The sequence below is a fragment of the Narcine bancroftii genome, chromosome 1 (genome assembly GCF_036971445.1).
Source record: "Narcine bancroftii isolate sNarBan1 chromosome 1, sNarBan1.hap1, whole genome shotgun sequence".
NCBI lineage: Eukaryota > Metazoa > Chordata > Chondrichthyes > Torpediniformes > Narcinidae > Narcine > Narcine bancroftii.
In genome coordinates, this window is record NC_091469.1 from 224916074 (window position 1) to 224939377 (window position 23304).

The window sequence follows — 23304 nt, forward strand, 5'->3', positions numbered from 1 at the left end:
TTGTCATTTGAAGGGAGGAAATTTTGTAAGATTCACCTGTATGTACGATGAATTGTGTGCTCCAGTGCAGTTGGGTCTGGACTTCCTGTGACACCTTAAAAATGTGACCTTGGAGTATTCTGGTCCCCTCCCCCCGTAACAGTTCGGAACAGAGGGCCTCTAAAATCAGAACCCACATGCAGCCTCTCCACACTGAATATCCACCCACCACCTCTCTTCCCGAATCTGACCTCTGACTGCAAACCTATTGCTACCAAGAGCAGGAGGTACAGTGCAGCAGACTAAGATTTTATACAGTCTGAGACACAACGTCTGCTCGACGAAGGTATCATCGAACCTAGTACCAGCCCGTGGAGAGCTCAAGTGGTGGTGGTAAAAGGGGAAAACAAGTCCAGCCTAGTAATTGACTACAGCCAAACTATTAATCGGTACACACTCCTGAATGCATACCCCCTCCCTCGATTTTCGGGCATGGTGAATGATATTGCGCAGTATCGGGTCTATTCGACCATCGACCAGAAAGCTGCTTATCACCAGCTGCCGATCCATTCTGAGAACCGTCCATATTTGGCATTTGAGGCTAACAGTCATCTCTATCAATTCCGGAGGGACCCTTTCAGTTACACTAATGGGGTTCTATCCTCCAGAGGCAGATGGATAGAATAGTGGACGAGTATGGGTTGAAGGCTACCTTCCCCTACCTCGATAATGTCACCATCTGTGGCCACATCTTGGAAGACCGTGACGCCAATTTCCAGAGCTTTCTCCATGTGGTGAAAGCCCTGAACCTCACTTATAACTCTGACAAGTACATGTTCAGGACTAAACGTCTGGCTATCCTTGGCTACGTGGTGGAGAATGACATCATTGGCTCCGATCCCAACAGGATGCGCCCCCTGTTAGAGCTTCCCGTTCCTAGAACCACGAAGGGTTTGAGGAGATGCCTGGGGTTTTTCTCATATTACGCTCAGTGGATCCCTCAATATCCTGATAAGGTTCGCCCTCTCTTAAAAACCTCCAATTTCCTGCTCTCGGCTGAAGCCCAAATGGCTTTTAACTACCTCTGGAACCATATTGCGAAAGCTGCCATGCATGCAGTGGATGAGAATGTACCTTTCCCAGTGGAAAGTGAGACTTCAGATATAACCCTGGCCGCTACCCTCAACCAGGCAGGCAGGCAGGTTGCATTCTTCTTTCGAACTTTGCAAATCCATGAGCTCCGGAACCCATCGGTGGAAAAGGAGGGTCAAGTCATTGTAGAAGCCATGAGGCACTGGAGACACTACCTGGCTGGTAGGAAATTTATGCTCCTCATTGACCAGCATTCAGTCGCATTCACGTTCAATAATGTCAAGAGGGGAAAAATCAAAAATTACAAGATTGCTAGGTGGAGGATCGAGTTCTCCACCTACAGTTATGGCATTGCCTATCAGCCATGGGGCCCTTAATGACCCTCCAGATGCCTTATCCAGAGGATGCTGTGCCTCTGCACACATTGGCCAACTGCATTCTCTACATAATGAGCTCTGCCATACAGGGTTAACCGCATGGCTCATTTTGTCAAGGTGCGCAATCTGCCCTACTCCATGAAAGATGTCAGGGAAATGACCAGGTCTTGCCAGGTCTGCGCAGTGTGCAAGCAGCACTTCGACCTCCCCACAAAGACGCACCTGATCAAGTCATTCAGGCCCTTCGAAAGGCTCAGCTTCGACTTTAAGGGATCTCTCCCCTCCACGAATGGGAACATCTTCTTCTCTATCATTGATGAGTACTCCCGCTTTCCGTTCACCATCCCATGTCTAGACATGTCCACGTCGTCAGTTATGAAAGCCCTAGACTCCATTTTCACCCTGTTCGGGTATCCTGGTTATATTCATACCGACCGGGTCTCATCCTTTATGAGAGATGAGCTACATCAATACTTGCTGGTGAGGGGCATTATATTCAGCAGGACTACTAGCTACAACTCTTGGGGGAACGGGCAGGTTGAAAAGGAGAACGCCACGGTCTGGAAGGCTGTAAAACTGGTCCTAAAGTCAAGAGGTCTTCCAGATTCACGCTGCAGGAAGACGGTCCATTTTATTCAGTCGCTACTATGTACCGCGATCAACTCTACTCCTCACGAGCTCCTATTCACTTTTGAAAGAAGGTCGGCATCGGGAACTACACACCCAATCTGGCTCACCACTCCTGGTCCAGTCCTTCTCAGGAAGCACATGAGGAGAAGCAAGACCAACCCCCTGGTGGAAAGGGTGAAACTGATCCATGCTAATCCCATGTATGCCTACTTGGAGTACCCGGATGGCAGGGAGGACACCATCTCCATCAGGGACCTGGCACCCACCAGAACAGAGGGTCCGTTGCCTCAAGTGCCCCGTGAACACAGAACTCATTCCCGCCACCCCCAGTCAGGGTCTCACAGAATACAGTTCAGAAGGAAAATTCATCCCCCTCCACCATAGAAACAGAGACTCCACGCACCACTCCTCCCTCACAAGGGGACCACGAGACTCAAGGCCCTCCCATGCTTAAGTGCTTCACCAGGATCTCCAGACCCCCAGACTGCTTAAAATTGTAAATAATTGTATATGTTTTCGAATTTTTTTTCTGAATCCATGTTCTCTGTCTTCATCCACAGATCTTAAATTCTGCAGGAAGGGGTGAATGCAATGAACTGAGATTCACTGGTGGTGTGTTTTGCTGATGACTGGCTCCGCCTCCCCACTCCGCCCCCATCTACCTATATAAAACCCTGGTTTCCTGCTAAACCCTGAGCCCTTCTGAAGACCACTGTAAGTCCCTGCCCTCAGTTATAAGCTCATAAAAGCATATGTTCTCCTTCCAGTCGTGAGAGCTTTTATTCGCGCTACACTGACGTGCTTATCTTAATTGATGATGTAACTGCTGATGCCAGTAGCAAAATAAATTCTGAGGTGTAGAGAAAAATCTTATCTGCTCAAGTTCGAGCAAATGTCTCCAAACTCATTGGACAGCACTTCATCTTACAGCAAGACAATGATCCCAAACATACAGCTAAAGCAACAAAGGAGTTTTTCAAAGATAATAACTGTAAGATTCTTGAATGACCAAGTCAATTACCTGATCTAAATCCAATTGAGCATGCCTTTCATAAGCTGAAGAGAAAATGTAAGGGAAAAAGCCCCTGAAACAAGCAGGAGCTGAAGATGGCTGCAGTAGTAACCTGGCAGATAATCACCAGAGAAGATACTTAGCACCTAGTGATGTCTATGACAAGTTGCTCCTACAATTTGCAGATGGTCTCAGTTTGGCAGTGCATTGAGACCGTCTACAGACATGACGGCAAGGGAATGGGGTGGGAAATTGAAATGGGTGGCCACTGGGAGATCCACGCTATTGCAGTGGACAGACCTGAGGTGCTCAATGAAGTGATCTCCCAGTCTGCACCCAGTCTCTCCGATGTAGAGGTAACTACAATGGGAGCACCAGATACAAAAGATGACCCCTGCAGATCCACAAGAAAAATGTTGCTTCACATAGAAGGACTGTTTGGACAGTTGGTTCTTCGTAGCTTGAGCCAGGGTCAGTTGGTTCAAAACTTCCATGTTTTTCAGGCTGCTTGTCAATCTGTGGCTCCTGGCAGCATTGGCAAAGCAACTGATGATCAACCAATGCACAATCATCAGTAAACTGTAGCTTGTACGCCACAATGTGCTTGACTTTTTTTCTCTCTCAGTCTTGTGAGGTTGAAGAGCCTGCCTTCACTTTCCTCTACACATCTGTAGAAGTTTGCAAAGGTTTTCGATGTCATACCAAACCTTCGCAAACTCCAGGGAAAGTAGAGGTGCTTTCCTCATGATGACAGGAAAGGCCCTGCGAAATAGTGACACGCAGTAACTTAAATAAGATGTGGGTGCAAGTACAGCATCTCCTGTGATCACATGGGTAGGTGCCAAGGGGGTATTTGGTGGGAAGGGAGGAGTGAACGACGGTTTTATGGAGGGAGTGGTCCCTGTGGGAGGTGGAGAGGGGAGGAGAAGGGAAGATGTATCTAGTGGTGGGATCATGTAGTTGGTGAAAGAATTAGCAGAGGATAATATGACTGACGTGGAGGTTAGTGAGGTAGTAAGTGAGGACAAGGGGAATCTTGACCTTGTTGCTCATGGGGTTGGAGGGGGGTCAAAGCAGATGTGTAAAAATGGAGGATATTTTGGTGAGGGCTAATGTGATGGAAGTAAATGGGAAGCCACATTGTTTGAAGAAGGAGGACACCTTGGATGGCCTAGCATTGATGACCGCTTCCTGGGAGCAGATGCCACAAAGATGGAGGAATTGAGAGAAAGGAATGGAATCCTTACAGGGGACAGGGTGTGAAGAGATGCAGTCGAGATAGCTGTAGGAGTTGGTGGGTTTGTAGAAGAGATCTGTTGAGAGTTTGTCTCCCAAGATGGAGACAGAGTGATCTAGAGAGGGGAGATTGTTGCTGGAGATGGACCAAGTGAATTTGAGGTCAGGGTAGATGTCAGGAAATGGGATGAAGTCAATGAGTTCATCATGGGTGCATGAGGCATCACCAAATTAGTTGTCAATGTAGAGGAGGAAAAAGTGAAGAGCCTTGCCTGTGCAGGCTTGTAGCATAGATTGTTCCACATAGACAACCAAAAGGCAAGCATAGCTGGGGGCCCATGCAGGTAACCCATGGCAACCCCTTTGACTTGGAGAAAGTGGGATGTTAAAGGAAAAGTTATGAAAGGTGAGGATGTTCTACCAGCTGGAGGAGGGTGGTGATGGAGGCAGATTAGTTAGGTCTGATGTCGAGAAAGAAACAAAGGGCTTTCAAGCCTTTGGTATAGAGGATGGATAATGATTGGATAACCATCATAAAGATGAGGCAGTTGTACTCATACCTTGAAGAAGGGTTCAAGCCCAAAACATCCTTTATATACGCATCTTTACCTCCTATGGGTGTTGCAAGACCTGCTGGGTTCCTCCAGCATTTCTATGTTTTTACTACAATCTCAGTGTCTGCAGATTTTCATGTTTCTCTTCAGTGATGAATGTTATCCTGTGGTTGATTGATGTACAAAAATTATATTAGGAAGCAAAAGTGAAGTACTCCAAAAAGTGCATGATTTAAATTCCAGTGACATGCAATGACATAATTTGTATTTCATTAAAAAATTGGAAAATTAATTTGGCAATTATAGTCAAGCAGTTAATTGCAATTCAGCTGTTAAAGCCTCTGATTTGGGACTTTGAGATAGAGACGGAGCAAAACATGGGTGATTGTGTTTTTTAATAGTGTGCCCAATCCACCGACAATATTGGTGATTTCCTGTATTACTTTTCTTCATCAAATGTTATAGACGCAGGGTAAGTCAGATATTGATAACATATAAGAATGAGCCACACCCTTTCTCTGCTAAGTGGAGGTGTATTTTTGGAATCTCTGACCAAACAACTAGAAATTTAGGAAACTTTTTTTTATTTTTATGCCTTTCTGGCTTTTGATTTCTTGCACAAATCCACCTGAAGTGTAAAAAAAAAGGGTAATAACCTTGCCTAAGTGACGTGTGAAATTTGACTGGTAGAAATGCAAAATGAAATGGAACATATCTGTTGCTCCAAACTCCCTCCACCTCCTGCCATTATTCAGGTTCATTGAATTTTGATGTTCTTGAGAAATGAAAAGGTTTTCTCTTAATATTTTGACACGATGTTTCGAGAAGGCAAAGATCGAAACTTTTAAGAGAAAGAGGCAGATAAAACAATCAGCTTAAAAAACGATATATTTTATTTCATATCAAATATATAATTGCACCTCTGCCAATTCGTAATCCACCACGCTCCCACAAATCTATGACTTTTTTTTTTAATGGAAAGCTAACCTTTCATTTACAAATTCAAACTGAACCCACTGAAGACACTGTTGGTATGAAATTTAAAAAAAAACATGATTAATTGCATGGTTACTTTTAAGTACATAAATGAGTGCATAGATTGATTTTCTTTCATGTTAAAAAAGGGGCTCGATCACCTTATCTTTATATTACAACCTGAATAATTATTTTGAAAAGTTGCTTCGATATTGCCCATGCCAAACTGTTAGAAAAAATTGCTAATTTAATTTGTGCTGCCTCAAATTAGAAGATAATTGATATGAATATTAGATTTGTAAATTCTTGACAACAATATAGAGAATAGTCACCAACTCCCAAAGAAGGTTGTGTTGAATTGTCATCATGCAGATTCACAAGTGAAGTGTTGCTTCACTTGGAAGGACAATTTGGGGCTCAAAATGGTGGAGAAGGTGAAAGTATGGGTGCAAGTTTAATATTTCTTGCATGGACAGGTACCGAGGGGATGATGGATGGAAAAAAGATGAGTGGACGAGGGAGTCTGCAAAAGTTTGATAAGGAAGGGAAGGTGTCTGGTGGTGGGATCATGTAGGTGATGGAATTGTTAGATAAGGAGGCTGGTGGGGTTGTAGGTGAGAACAAGAAAATCCTGTCCTTCTTGAGTTTTGTGGTAGAGGGGGCCATGAATATATGGGAAATAGAGAGGATGTGGGTATGGGGAGTAGAGGGCAAGCCATGTTTTTTGAAGATGTTCTAGGATAGAAGACCTCATCCTGGGAGCAGATGTGATAGAGGCAGAGGAACTAAGAGAAAGGCATAAAATCCTTACAGGGGATGGTGTGAAGAGGAGTAGTCAAGTTGATGGGTTTGTAGAAAATATCTGCGGAGATTTTGTCTCCTGAGATGGAGACAGAGGGATTGAGAAAGGAGAGAGTGTTGCCAGAGATGGAACAAGTGAACTTGAGTTCAGGTGAAAGGTAGCAGTGAAGTGCATAAAGTGGATTAGTTCAGTGCAACAGAAGCACACAGAAATGATTGGGTTTGTGGATATTAGGTAGAAGATAGAGTCAGTCAATGATTCAATGAGAATAGAGGCTATTGGAGGGAGATAATTGGAAGTGATGAAGTCAGTTATGATGCGTGGGACAGTGGCTTGATGTTTCTTGGAGGAAACTTGTTCAAGAGGTAAGTAAGCCTGTGGAGATACGACCATCAGCCTACTGCAGGGGACAATCTCTGTACCTGCAGGAAGACCACCTAAGGGCTGACTCCACCTGGCTGGCTGTCAATCAGCTGATCTGAATATAGACTTGAGCCGACCCCTCCTGAGCCAGTCACACGGGAGCCACCGAAGCATAAACTGGTGTTCAGACTTTTATCTAAATAAAGCCTGTTGTACAGTCTTTTGAGTCTTGTGCTTTCTTGCTACTACCTCAGTGCACCACAAAGCCTCAAACAGTCTTTCCAGGTGAAGCAACATTTCACTTTGAAATTGCAGGAATCTGGTGCTCTCAGTCTGGCCTCCTCTACATCGGAGACATTGGACACAGACTGGGATATTGCTTCTTTGAGCATCTTCACTCTGTCCACTGCAATAACAGGGACCTCCCAGTGGCCAACAATTTCAATTCCACACACCATTCCCACACCGACATGTCTGTCCATGGCCTCATGCCCTGTCAAACAGAGGTTACCTGTAAATTGGAGGAACAACACTTAATATTTCGACTGCGCACGTTCCAACCAAACAACATTAACATCGACCTCCCGTTTCCCGAGTCTTTCTTTTTTGCTATCCCTCTGTCTCCATCAGCTTCCCACCCCTACCCCTTCCTCACCTTTCAGAGAGCTACACCCTCACCCATCACTTCAGCCTTTCTCTCTTCTACACTCCTACCTATATCCACCTCTGACCTCTTCTATGTCAGCCTTATATCCTACCCCTGCCATTTCTTGCCTCTTCTCCTCCCCTCCCTCCTCCCCCCCCACTTTTTGCATATACCTTGATGAAAAGCCAAAATGTTGGTTTTCCCTTCACTTCCTATAGACCTACTGAGTTTCTCCAACACTTTTGTGTATTGCCCTATAAGCCCAGAATCATCAGACTTTCCTGTTAAACTAAAAAATATCTATATTTTCAAAAAATGGCACAGAAATAAAATATTGGATTGGCTCTTTGCTTTTTACTTTCATAAATGATTGATTAGAAAAGGTTACTTGTGCTTGATTCTATTTTAAGAGTGAGCTCTGATAGCCTTAGCTTGTCAAGTTTGGATAATTACATTTGGACATTCTATTATATCATTTATTGTTAAATGCTTCTTGGAAATCAAATCCAAATGTGACTTATTAATGCAAATATTCTTTAACCTTTTATTATAGTGTTACAGAGTTATGTGTTGTTTATTGAGCGATGTGTTGTGTGGTTTTATGTTAAAAAGTGACAGTTTGCCTTAGAAAGCCAAGGTGAAGGTGGACTGCTGAGAGAGTGGGAGACAGACGGAGCATGTGTAAAAGATGATCTAGAAATTTCTGGACTTGGAAGACAAACCATGACTGGGTGTGGCTGTAGAATGAAAGAAAATCCAAGCAGATTCATTGTCTGGGAGGCAGATTGGAATGTTGGGAATTTTAAAAAATGAAGATTCCGAAGGCAGACAGAAGGATCTGGACCAATCATTTTTTTTCTTCTTCTCTGCAAGCAACACAAGAAGACCACTTCGAATTTTGTGCTCTCTTTCTCTCTCTCTAAAAGATCTTTTGGCTTCAGTTTACCAAACAAACTGAATTTTGTTTACGATCTTTACTTTGATTACAATCAAAGTTTTGTGAGTCTTATGTGTTTTGTGTTTGTTTTGTGTGTAAGTTTTTTTCTGTGGGCTGGTTGTGAATATAACTTAGACTTTGATTATATATGTTATATTTAGGATGGAGAATTTATCAGTTTTACACTGTTGTAGAAATTTGTATATTAACCAGTGGGCATTTTTATAAAAGGAGGGATTTTGAATTAAAGTTTGAAGGTGAAATTCTGTTAATAAAGTAATTGTTCATCTTTATCCCTGTGTAATATGCCTTCTTTGTGGTTGCTGGTTTGATCTTGTAACAATAGGCAGAACATTTAGACAAGTTTGACAACTTTTCCAAGTCATGGTTGCTATGCATAAGGAAGATTAACAACAATGCGACACTCCTAGATTTTTGCTATACCAGGATAGATAACTTGAACCCTCAGCAAACAGTAAGTGTAAATTCACAAAAGCAGTGCTTTAAACTCTCAATGTTATCATTTCACTTAATATTGAATCAATAAAGTAACTATTTGGAAGTCTGTACAGTATCGCAAATAATACTTGATTACCCTTGTGCACAAATGTTTGAAAAATCTTTTAGCCAGTCTATTATTCTCCAAATTGAGCAATTCAATTTGTTTGTAGTGATGCTGCCTATATTGCATCCCATATCAAGACATTTTCATTAAATCCTTGATAAGATATCTTGGCTCCTTCCTAGTCCATTGACACTTGCAATATAAGACTCACATTGTTGCCTCATGATTTCTATTTTCTGTGACATTTTCTAGTCATATAACTCCTGCGGAATTCTCCATTCCTGCAACTTAGACCTCCTGTGCATTTCTTCATCCCTTCTAAGTTATAATTCTAAGCTATTAAGACACTGACTCCAAAAGTTCTACCCAAAACATTCATGGTTTGGTGCCTTTCTTTAACTTCAGCTCTTTATTCCAAGATTTTTTTTGACTCCTATAAAATCTTTACTTTGGTGTTCAAAAACTTTTTTGATGCTTTTTCGAATGTTTCCTGTTAACGGAGTACTGTAAGTACAAGTTGCTGTCAATATTTGTGAATGATAGGCACATTTAGCTTAATGATATTAAACTTTGTTGTGTGGCAGCACATATCCTCATGGTGAACCAGCCCCACTTGTATCGCCAAGTGGCGGGGCAGCCATAGGGAAATGGCGTCGTCAGAGGTTTCTCTCTGACTCCAGCATCCCTTCCAGCGCATACCCTGGGCAGGGATTATGATGTCACAATGCACCAGGTGACTGAGCTCATGCTGCCCTTAAAGGGACGCGCTGAATTTGAATTAAAACATTCGTTAATGACTATTGGTGTGGCAGCAGTGATTTCCTTCAGCTCCTGCAAGCGCCACAGTGGTGACTCCAAAAGGCCCAGACGTCTATCTGGACCTAGCAAATGATGGACGCAGCTGAGATGAACACTGTAGTCCTCAAACTCACCCCCCTTCTGGCCCTATCGCCCATTTACGTGGTTCGGGGAGGCGGAGGCATAATTCCACCTCCGCAACATCTCCGCCGACGCCACAAAATTTTACCACATCGTGGGCGTGCTGGACCAGGACACGGTGGCAAGGGTGGAAGACATCATTCACCGGCCACCAGCAGTGGGCAAGTATACACCCCTCAAAAATTTACTCCTGGGGTAGTTTGGCCTCACTCCCCAGCAGCGTGCTTCCAGGCTCTTATACCTGGATGGGTTGGGGGATCGCAGCCCCTCAGTCCTCATGGACGAAATGCTGGTCCTGATGGAGGATCATGAGCCATGATTCCTCTTCCGCCAGATATTCCTTGAACAGATGCCAAAAGATATCCAGCTCCATCTTCCGAAGAGGACTTTTCTGACCCCTGCAAGGCCACAGCCCAGGCAGATACCCTCTGGTGCGCAAAACAGGAGAATGAGGCAGCCCTCAGCCAAGTCTCCAAGCTGGGGCCCCGCCATCCGCAGGATACCCCCAAGCACAAGCCGGAGGGAACACAGTCAAAAGGTCCCTTTATCACCAGTGCTGGGGAGTGAAAGCCCGCAAGTGCCGCCAGCCCTGCGACTTCCAGGGGTACGGCTAGGCAAACCTCCGTTGATTGCTGCCATGGTTGGCACGTGAACAGCCTCTTTTACATTAGTGACAAGTCCACGGGCCGCTGGTTCCTGGTGGACACAGGGGCTAAGCTGAGTACCCCCTCTCCACATTGCTGCAAACTCAAACTCAGGCCCCTGGTCCAACCCTGCGGGCTGCCAATGGTTCTGCAATCAAGATCTATGGCACCTGTAGGGCACAGATACAAATCGGGGATGAAAAGTTCCCCTGGAGGTTTATCCTAGCCTCGGAGGGCACCGCACTGTTAGGGGCTGACTTCCTAAGGGGTCACGGTCTGCTGGTGGACGTGAGGGGCAGGAGGCTGCTCAGCGCCTGCACCTTTCGCTTGGTGCATCTGGGCACAGCGGACGATGACAGACCCAAAATCACCACAGTAGCCACCGCCACAGACGTGTTCACCGAGATCCTCAGTGAGTTCCCTGCCATCCTGGAGCCATGCTTTGACGTCGCCTCCCCCGCCATAGAGTTTTCCATCTCACTTCCACAAAAGGCCCCCCGCTGCACACTAGAGCTAGACAGCCGCCACCGGAGAAGCTAAAACAGGCAAAGGAGGAATTCTCCAGGCTTCAGGAGTTGGGCATCATTCGGTGGTCGAACAGCGCTTGGGCGGTGCCACTGCTCATGGTCCCGAAGTCATCAGGGAGTTGTAGGCCCTGTGGGGACTACAGACAGCTAAATGATGCCATGACTCCAGACAGGTATCCAGTCCCCCATATTCAGGACTTCGCAGCCAACCTCCACGGCACGCGGTTCTTTTCAAAAGTCGATCTGATGTGCAGATACCACCAGATCCTAGTCCACCTTGATGACATTGGAAAGACTGCCATTATCACCCCTTTCGGCTTGTTTAAATTCTTCTGGATGCCGTTCAGGTTGAAAAATGCAGCCCAGATGTTCCAGTGCCTCATGGATGCAGTTTGTAGGGATTTGGACTTTGTCTTTATCTACCTAGATGACATCCTGGTAGCGAGCCACAGCCACGAAAAGCACAAGGTCCATCTCCATACTCTGTTTGCCCAGCTGGCAGAGTTCGGCCTCACGGTCAACAAGGCCAAATGCCAGTTTGGGAAACAGACTTTGCAGTTCCTGGGGCACACCATCTCAATGTCTGGGGTAGCTCCGGCACCAGAGAGAGTGGCAGCCTTCTAGCATTTTCCCAAACCCTCCTCCCTCAAGGGCCTGCAGGAATTTTGTGGGAATGGTAAATTTTTAGCACACTCAGCGCTCTTGGTTGACGCTTCCACCACAGTGGTTGGGAGAGTAATGGAACAGTGACTAGATGGGCAGTGGTGCCTGCTGGCCTTTTTCAATAAGCAGTTGCAGCCAGCAGAGCTTAAATACAGTGCATTCGACCAGGAGCTCCTGGCGCTGTACCTGGCCATCCACCACTTCAGATACTTCTTGGAGGGCAGAACATTTGCTGTTTTTACTGATCACAAGCCCTTCACCCAAGCACTGGCTATGGCCAAGGACCCATGGTCAACCAGGCAACAGCGCCACCTGTCCTACATGTCCGAATTCACTATAGATATCCGGCACCGGGTGGGCAAGGACAACGTAGTCGCAGATACGCTTTCCCGCCCAGCCATCAGCACGCTAGCTCCCGGTCTCGACTATGCACAACTAGCGCAGGCTCAGCAGCACAACGCCGAATCTCAAGCTCTCCAGACTGCCATCTCAGGTCTCCAGCTTGAGGATATCCAGGTTCCTGACTCCGCCCAGCCACTGCTCTGCGACACCTCCGCTGGCTCACTGTGCCCGGTAGTCCCACAGAAGTGGAGGGCTTGGGTCATCAGCTCTATCCATGATCTCACCCACCCCTCATTAAAGACTACTATGTGTATGGTAGTGCAGCAATTCATCTGGCATGTCCTCAAGAAGGAGGTGGCAGCGCTAACCTGCAACTGCATCAGGTGCCAGACGTCTAAAGTCCACAGGCACCCGCAGGCCCCTGTTCAACATTTTGACTTGGCAATGCGGAGGTTCTAGCATATCCACGTGGATGTTGTGGGCCCCTTGCCGGTGTTCAGGGAGTCGTTGTACCTGTTTATCATAGTGGACAGAGCAACCAGGTGGCCAGAAGCCATCCTGGTCCATGAGGCATCAGCAGAGACGTGCTAGAACCCTGGTCAACCAGTGGATCACTCATTTCGGCATGCCGGTGCACATCACACGCGACAGAGGTGCCAATTTACCTCCGCACTATGGTTGTAGCTGACAAGGCTTTTAGGGGTAACACTGCATCACACCAAGGCCTACCGCCCACAGTCTAACGGGTTGGTAGAGAGGTTCCACCGACACCTTAAGTCCGCTCTGATGGCAAGGCTTTCCAGCTCCGACTGGGTGGATGAGTTGCTCCTTGGGATTAGGATGGCGCCCAAGGAGGACCTGCAAGCCTCATCAGCAGAGATGGTTTACGGTGCGCTACTCTCCCTGCCAGGTGAATTCTTTGGCCCAGAAGCCGAGATGACGCACAATAAAGGTGAGTGGCTCGCGGACCTCCTTAAACAACTGGGCAACCAAACCCCGCCACCCACATCACACCACGGCACCCGACCATCTCATCAACCAAAAGATCTGGATGTGGCGCAATTTGTGTTCATCCGGAGAGGACCACAGAGGTACGAAGGGCTGTACAAGGTTCTCTGGTGGTTGGGTGGGATTTTTACTTTAGATGTGGGGGGCAGGGAAGAACTGTTTACTGTGGACTGCTTAAAGGCTGCTCATTTGGACTTGTCACAGCCGGAGCAGATGGCTGCACCCAAGCACCGGGGCCAGCCACCAAAGCGACAGGACGCGTAGCCATTTCTGGGGGGGGTGGGGCACATCCTCATGGAGAACTGGCCCCGCTTGTATTGCCACATGGCGGGGCACCATGGGGAAATGGCGTCGTCAGGGGTTTCTCTCTGACTCCAGCATCCCCTCCAGCGCGCACCCTGGGGCAGAGATTATGATGTCACAATCCACCGGGTGACTGAGCTCATGTTGCCCTTAAAGGGGCGCACTGAATTGGAATAAAAACAGTCGTTAACGACCTTCGGTGTGGCAGCAGTGATTTCCTTCAGCTCCTGCAAGCGCCACGGTATCACATTTAAAATATACCACTTTAAAAATATTTCTGAATCAACATTACATTTTAGTTTATGCACTGGAAGAAGAGCCAAGCTGCCGTTTTTTTAATAGAAACCCTGAATGATCTTGCACACTAATGCAGTTATTAAAATCCTACATCGAGTCCACGCTGCTGAAGATCCAGCTGCGCTGGATGGGTCACGTCTCCAGAATGGAGGACCATCGCCTTCCCAAGATCGTGTTATATGGCGAACTCTCCACTGGCCACCGTGACAGAGGTGCACCAAAGAAAAGGTACAAGGACTGCCTAAAGAAATCTCTTGGTGCCTGCCACATTGACCACCGCCAGTGGGCTGATAACGCCTCAAACCGTGCATCTTGGCGCCTCACAGTTTGGCGGGCAGCAACCTCCTTTGAAGAAGACCGCAGAGCCCACCTCACTGACAAAAGGCAAAGGAGGAAAAACCCAACACCCAACCCCAACCCACCAATTTTTCCCTGCAACCGCTGCAACCGTGTCTGCCTGTCCCGCATCGGACTTGTCAGCCACAAACGAGCCTGCAGCTGATGTGGACTTTTTACCCCCTCCATAAATCTTCGTCCGCGAAGCCAAGCCAAAGAAGAGAAGAAGACATCTTCAGAGCTTATTATTTACACACACCCGTAACACTAAACATTACAGAATAATTAGCAACTTGAATTTTTTTAAAAATTACCCACATGAGCAAACCAATTACAGTACAAATCCAAAATCAGTGTGTGGAGCTGAAGTGATTGTATGTTCAACTCAAATGGTGCATCTGCAGCTGTGACCTTTATAGCTGTTGACCTTTAAGTTTTGCTGTATTCACGTCAAACTTCAGAGGCAGTGTCTGATGGAAAATGAAATTTTATCATGTCATACTTTTTTTTTGGACCTCAATGTCATGGAGCTGTCGATTTCCAACTGGAATAAATTTACAATGACAGTTCCCAGTTTTCATGGATTGTATTTTTGAATGCATTACATCAGCATGCATCAAGACAATCTGCTGGTAAATTATTCTCCTACTAAATAATTCATGAAATGCACTTCATCATGACTTACACCTGGTGACTATATCGGACTGACTTCATAGTTCAGGCATTGATACTTCCAATACATCTGATGTTGTCTGAAAAGTAAAGTATTATATTTTAAAGACAAGATTATCTTCAATGTGCAATAGTTTTTAAGTCCTCACTATTGAATATTAATCAGAAAAGAAAGATTTGGTTTCAGAAAGATTGAGATTTTTTTTAGTTAAGCAAACTCTCAACTTTGAATGGAATAAAACATTGTATAATGAAGGTTTTGATGCAATATTCAGCATATTTTTTTTTAATTAAAAAGTTACAGCTCAACCACAGTTGTGAAATCCAACAAATTGTGAGAGATTTTGTCTTTAGTGTTCTTTAAATGGAAAGAATTCTTGATCATAAAATGATGAATGTCAGAAATTACAACTAGTTCTGGCTCAGTAATGAAAAACAACATCTTGGGGAATTTCCATGTTCTTAGTTCAGCTGTGGGTAGCTGTTCCTTCCTATCTCTTCAACATTAATTGGAGATAATGAACATTTTAATGGGTCAAAGTCAATTCATGCATTAATATTTCTATACAAATGCTATTGACAATCTCCATGGAGGTTGAATAAATGAAGGAATCTTTATAGTACTTGGTAGTAATGACCATAGTTTTGTTTTAGTTCATTAAGGTAGTAGAATTAATGAAAGAAACTGTGTAGGTCAAGTTTATTGTCACCTGATTATACGAGTACAACCTGATGAAACAGCGTTCTCCGGTCCTTGGTGCAAAACATGTAAACACACAACCAGACATAACACACATGGAAACAAGCAATGCATAAGCAGGACAAGTATTTCATCTATACAAATCAATAAATAAATATTGTTTTGTACATATGAGAATCTTGGATGGTTAGTGTGAGCAGTGCCCTTGCTCGTTTAATGTTCCTGCTGCCCGTATGAAGAAGCTGTTCCTCAGCCTGGCGGTGTTGTGTCTGATCCTCCTGTATCTCTTCCTCGATGAAAAGCAGCTGAAAGATGTGATATGCAGGTTGGAAGGGGTCCTCAACGATTTTTCACACCCTCTTCAGACAATGATCACGTCGATACAGGAGATTCCAAAGATCCTCTCTGGCACTCTTATGGTCATGTAGAGTCACATCTGTCCAATACATTGTTGTGTTAAGATATAACAAAATAAACCAGTAGGACATATGGATCTGACCATTCTACAGACATTTTCTCCAATGGAAAGCAGAGAAGATATAAACTTTCACTTATCAGTTAGTGTTTGGTTTAAGAACAACCATTTAAAGGGCTTATGGGAACTGCTCCGCCTAAGACTGCAAGAAAAATACAGAGGTTTATGAATGCGGCTCAGGCCATCTCATCCATTGACTACATCTATAACATCCTTCAACTTGGAAAAGGAGCCAACATACTAAAAGACCCATCCCTCCTTGGCCATCCTGTCTTCCACCCCCTTCCCATCAGGAAGAGGATTCACAACTATGAGATCACGCACCACCAGAGGCAAGGCCAAGTTTCTTTCCCACCATTATCAGACTCATAAATGAACCCTAAAGTAGTATAATAATGTTGCCTTTGCAATCTCTCTCTCTCTCTCTCTCTCTCTCTCTCTCTCTTTCTCTCTCTCTCTCTCTCTCTCTCTCTCTCTCTCTCTGTGTGACTGAACATTTTTGTGCTGTGCTTTACTTTTTGTGCTAAGTGTGAGATGTCCACTGGTCTGCTCACTTCTAGCTGTATTTATGATAGATCTGACAATAGACATGAACTTGAATGTGCTTCAATCTCAGAAAAATTTAAAAACAATGGGGGAAAATGGCAGGAGATGTACAGAATCTTTAATAAGTAAGGCTCTTTAGTTGATTTGTCTTTCCTAAAATTTGAATAATTTAAAAATCCTGAGAGCACATTATATTTTGTTTCAAATGTGCAACTTATTAGTTGAAGGCAAGAGAGTAAACTTTTACACTCTGTACTGGGTTCCAATAAAATGGTCTTTGTGAAATTGTGCTTAATGGGTTTTTTTTTTAAGTAAGACATATCTTTTGCTTGTGTAACACTTAGTGCTTGCTGTGTTAGTCAAAAATGGAACACTAACTTATTAGCGTTCAATCTATTCACAGAAGCCAATTCAGTAATACTCGTTTATTGAGTACAGAAGCACATCATTCCAGGGAACAGGAAGATGTTGCTCAATATGATGAAGTGCGAGGAACCCCCATCACTTCATGGTGAAAAATTAATCACTGAATATTTTTAATATGTTGAAAAGAGCCTTAAACTGGAATGTGCTCAGACCCTATGTAATGTAGCCCATAGTAGTATTCTACAATGCACACAATTGAACTGATTCCACCTTGCACACAAAAGAAGTCACAGATTTTTCTTTCATTGGCATCAATGGTAGCAGAGGAAAAACAGATAAATAGTGGTTCACGGATTGGCATGACAGATTGGAAGACTGGAACTGGGGCCACTTGTTAAAGTGGCCGACTCTCTGTCTGCCTCATGGTAGACAAAAGTTAAAGAATTTCATGAACGTTACATTCTAAAACGTAGTATTATGTGACAATAATGGAACCTTTAGCTTGACCTAATGCCTTGATTGGGATTGGGGATGGGCATAGGTAGAGGGATTGTCAGGAACAAACTTGAGGTCAAGCTAAGGTCAGCTGGTGGCTCATTCAAAGGATAAATGCGATGAGAGGGGTCAGATGGTCATGGGACAAAGGAATAAGTAAAGAATAGAAGGGGCTTAACTGTCAACAATGCAAATCTTCAGGGACATGAACCAGGTCATGCTGATGGAACGGCAATGGTGAAGCTAGAGCTCGGAGATATTACCTGGCATTTTGAAAAAAATAGTTTATTAAATTTTTTTAAAATTTAAAATGTATTTAGTAGATTTTACTTTTTAAAACATGATGAGATTTATTTTTATAGTACTTATTTCATTTTTATAAGTTTTAAAAGTTTCTGAATGTTAGTAACCACTCTGATTGATTCAAAGCTGGAGTTGAGTTTCCCACTCTTACCTGGAGCCTGAGTTCCTTGCTTCTGCCCAGGAGCTCAAGGTGACTTCTTCCATGTAGACGGCCGCCTGTCCTCGACACCTCTCAACCACTGCCACCGGTCGCCATCTATGATCCCCGCTACTGCCCAGGAGCTCAAGCTCCCCCGAGTTCCCCGATCCTGCCTGGGAGCCCAAGATGATATCTTCCAACCAGACGGCCGCCGGTCCCTGACACCTCCCAAATGCTGCCACTGGTTGTTGATGATGGTCCCTGCTCCTGCTGGGGGCCCAAGGTGACTTCTGAGATGCGGTCGTCATTGCACACAATGTTGAGAATGGAGTAGCCTTCACTGACTCCAGCTGTAGCCGATGCTAAACAATTGGGACCCAGCACCAGCCAGAGCAAAGGTTTTTTTTACTTGCTTAAATTACAGATTTGTTGCTTGGTGATTGGGGTGGTGTAACATAGTTTGGGTTGCTTCTGGGAGGTTCACTCTCAGGCGTCGAGCAGAAAATTGGTGGGATGTCTTGGTGATGCACATTTCTGATTTATATATAATTAGTTTTTATTTCCTATTAATTTTATATTCAGTTTACTGAAATATAATGATCATAATATAGTTATAATTTATTATTAGTTGGAAATGCTAGACAAGGTGCTAGCTGTCTCTGCCAGCTAGGCCAGAGACAATCAGTGCCACTCAACACCCGGAGATATTGGAGTGGTCTCAGTGAACTGACAGTTATTTCTAGGAAGCACAATGGCGGCCACTAACGCTAAAAATAAGTGCCGACAATATTCACAGGAGTATTTCAAATCTGGATTCGTACTTTGGTTAATGAATGAAACAAATGCCTATATGCCTGTTATGGAAAAAGCCTTTCAGTAATGATGCCATGAAACCAGCAAAGATGAAAGACCACCTCGAAAGGATTCACTACGATAAGAAAAACAAAGATCTTGTTGTTTTTTTAGACGCTGAAAGAAAAAAATCAGAAATCGACCAAACGTAAAGACATTTTTTTTACAGAACCTACCAGTGCTGATAATGAAAGAGGACTGAAGGGATCATCCAGTATCTCCCTTAATATAGCAGGGGAAGGAAAATAGTGTACCATTGGTGAGGAGATCATTATATTAGCAATTAATGGTGTGATTGAAAATGTTATGAAGAAAGATTCTCAACCTGTTCTAAAATGCATGCCATTAAGTCCAAATACAGTGAGATGGCCGATGATATGGAGAAAACCTTGGCATCTGAGCTTCAACGTTGCAAGTTTTCCATCCAACTCGATGAAGCAACTTTTAGCAGTTCAAATTTTCTCATATTATAGTCCAAGCCTAAAGTGCATTATTGACAAGTTTTTGTTTGCCATGTGTGATAGTACAGGATACTATCACCAATGTAGATATTTGTATATATTTACATATAGCAGTAGTGATTGGCTGAGAGCTGTAGCCACACCTACTGGCAGGTCATAAAGGGCTGCTCCTAACCAGACCCAGGTCAGTCTGGACTGGTCGACCTCGATGTACTATGCTTCAGTCTTTTGCTAATAAAAACCTTGGTTTGAGTCAATGTCTTTGAGTCTTTCGATGTGCTACACCATGTACCTTAAAGATGCATAAGGTGAGACAATTTTTCGATGTTTAGAGGATTATTTGAAGAAACACAATGTTCCCCTCAGGAATATTACTGCAGTGGCTACCGATGATGCACCAGCAATGGTTGGCCGTTACAGAGAATTTTCCCCCTTACTCAAGGAAAAAGTTTCCACTGTATGTACTGTTCACTGTGTATTGCACAGACACCATCTTGTAGCCAAGAAACTGTAGAATGCCTTAAAAGTGTGTATCCGGTCAGTCAATAAAATTAAAGCACATCCTCTCAATTTGCGACTGTTTGCAAGGCTATGTGAAAAAAATGATGAAACTTTGAATCAATTACTTTTGCACACTGAGGTAAGGTGGTTGTCAAGAGGTGATAGCTTGCAAAGTCTTGTTGACTTGTATGACTCAACTGTGGAGTTTTGTATGGATGTGGTTCCATCACTATGTGATGTAATGGATAAATATTGGGAGGAATTTTGTAAAATTATGGTAGGTTACATATATACACACATTTTAAAACAGATCTTATTTGAAAGACTGAAGAATTCATATTCAGTAACATTGCAGGATTTATGGAGAATTGTACAAGTAGGTGCTAATTGAAATGATGTCATGAAATGAATAGACCATTGTTTGGAGGAGACAAACTCGCTGTTAAAAAGTACCTACAGGGTGCTCACAGAAAGGTCACTCCTAGGTTTTGTTTATCTAAGACAACAGCTTGACCAAGAGAAGAGAACTCAAGTTGTTTGCTGAAGAAGGTGGGGGTTTTTGCAAGTGAGAAAGTCACATGGACTTTCTGGCAGTTAGCAGTGGAGTAGGAGAGAGAGAAGACCAAGCTCAACAAGCTCTCTCAAGCAGTGTGTGTGACACTGAAAGCAGCTGAAGAGTGCAAGCCAGGAAAAGCTGGTTGGAAACAAAAAGTTCCAGAGTAATGAATGGCTGGAAGTACTATCTGTCTGATGTTTCTCTTGGAATAAGTGGAACAGAAAGGAATTCTGTGCTAGCCTGAAAGTAAGAGGTTATCATTTGGAGAACCTCGATGGGGCAAGTTTCATCAGTAAGACATTGAGGTGACTAATGGTGGTACCTCAGTTGTGGAAATCCTGGAACAACAAATCTCTCTCCGCAAACCCTACAAGAACCTTCCTGAATGGTAAACATTTACCCTATGAGCACCAAAGCCTGATGGACTTTATACATGTTAAATTCTGTGCACAGTATAAGAATTGCCTGCATCCAGAGAACTTGGAAGAAGGAGAAGTGAGATTGAACTGTGAACCAAAAAACCTTTCTTAAATTTACACACACATTACATACATGTGCACTTAGAATTAGAAGGGGGTTAATTTGGGTTAGTTAAGTATAGAGATAAGTTAAAGTTTGATTTTATTTTCATGTTTAAAGTTTATTAAAAACAATTTTTGTTTTAAAACTACTTGTCTTGGTGAATGTCTATTGCTGCTGGGTTTTGAGGTCCTTTGGGCTCGTTACAATGACGAGTTGAAAAAGTGTAAGAACCATCTGTTCTATTTGGCAGAACTATATTCAAAATTTAATGAAGTACAGAAACATATGCAAGGAAAAGATGTTACAATTATTCAAGCCCAAACAATCCTAATAGGTCCCCAAGTAAAAATAAGCCTATTTTAATCCTTTTTTAAATTTTACCATTACAGGAAAAAAAATGAATAAAACATTAATCAAATATCCATAATCCAATGCTACAAAAAAACTTTTATATTTTTCTCCCCATCCCCCCTGCCACTCAAAAGTAAGAAAAGGAAAAAAAAGAAAGAAACACCTACCACTTAATGTACAATAATATTAGCATAGACAATTATTAATTGTTATTAAAAATTACTAATTAAGAGGAGTTGAAAAGATGGATGGAAAATTATCTATAAAATCCATATATGATTTCCAAATACTATAAAAATTTTCAACTCGATTCCTTAAACTACACGTAACTTTTTCCAAAGGTATACAATTTTGCATCTTATTATACCATCTTCTTAACAACACTTCTCTATCATCTTTCCATGATATCGCTATACATTTCTTTGGAGTTGCTATTGCAATTCTTAAAAAAATTTCTTTTTGGAAATCTCCAAGTAAAAATAGTCGTGGATCCTTTGGTAATTTGTCCTAATAATAAACTCAGTTTGTTCCAAAGCCTTTCCACTTTTTCACAAGACCACACTGAATGCAAAAAAGTCCCTATTTCTTTCACACATTGAAAACACTTATTTGAATAATTAGGATTAAATCCATTTATCTTATGTGGAGTTTAGTAAAATTGATGAAGAACATTATATTGAACCATTTGTTATCTAACATTTACTGTATTCGTAACACTTTCATTATATAATTTTTGACCAAATCTCCTCTTGAATTTGTATATTTAAATCTTTCTCTATTGCATTTTTGATTTATATAAATCTTTTTTCTTTGCAGTCTCTTGTAATTTTATAGACATGTTAGTAATAAATTTCTTAACAACAAATGTATCTGTTATTATATCTTCGAATTGACTTATTTAGGGAGTCTCAAATCTGCTCCCAGTCTCTTTTTCAAATACATTTTTAATTGAAAATGAGCAAAAATGTTATTATTATCTATATTGCATTTATCTTTTAATTGATCAAAAATTAAGAAAAAAAGATCCTAAAAAATCTTTTATTCTCTGTATACTTTTACTACATCAATTATCAAATAAAGAACTATTCAAAGTAAAAATAAGATTTAAATCTTCATTGGCACATAGAGATTTAGAGTTTTTTTTCAAACTTACAGCAATTGGAAGAAGATGAAAACATTTCCGGCTGTGATCAGGAGATATACATAAACCACCTTGAAAAAATAAGGGAAGATTTTAAAGTACATTTTGAGCACCTGGAGAAAATGCACATACCTGACTTGATTGTTACACCGGTTGATTTGGAAATGGAAAATGCAGACATTGAATCTCACTTAGAAGATGATTTAGGTGCTCTCGTCCTGCTCCGTCCGTATTCTGGAGGTTGTGACTTGCTCCATCTTTGGATTTCTCTTGTAACTTTGATTAGAGGGAGGTTGATATTAGTATTAGTTTCCTTTTTTTCTTTTAGATACATGGATTTATGAGTTTAATTATGATTATCCTGAATAATATCCTTTTTTTTCAGATTTTATTAAGGTGTTATGTGGTTTATAATGCGATTTGTTATAATAGTATTTAACTGATTTATATGTATAATCATTTTAATGATCACAATTTAAAATTTGTCATATTGTGCATTTACTTTAATTTTATATTATGTATATCTTATTATTTTGCCTTGCTTTATTAATATCTTGTATATGAATATTATGTTCAACTCAATAAAAATATTTTAAAAAGAATGATGAACTAATTGATATGTGTAGAGCTTGAAGCTAAATCATTGTTCAAAAGTAAAAAGCCTCAGTGGCTATTGGAGTGATGTAAAAGCTGCTAATAAATATCCCAAGCTTAGTGCAACAGATGAACCATTTCTATTTGCATTCCCAAGTTCGTATATCACTGAAGTTGGTTTTAGCTTCACAAATGCGGTTATAACAAAGCAGAGGAACAGAGTGAACCTGGAAGAGTGTGGTGAGTTACTCACCAATCTCCAACCAAATATCAATTCCCTTGCTGATGCTCATCAAACACATCCTTCCCATTAATGATGTGTATTTCCCTAGATTTCATACGACACATTCATTTATTATGTTGTATTTCCATTTATTTTGGTATATTTGAGATCCTTTATGTT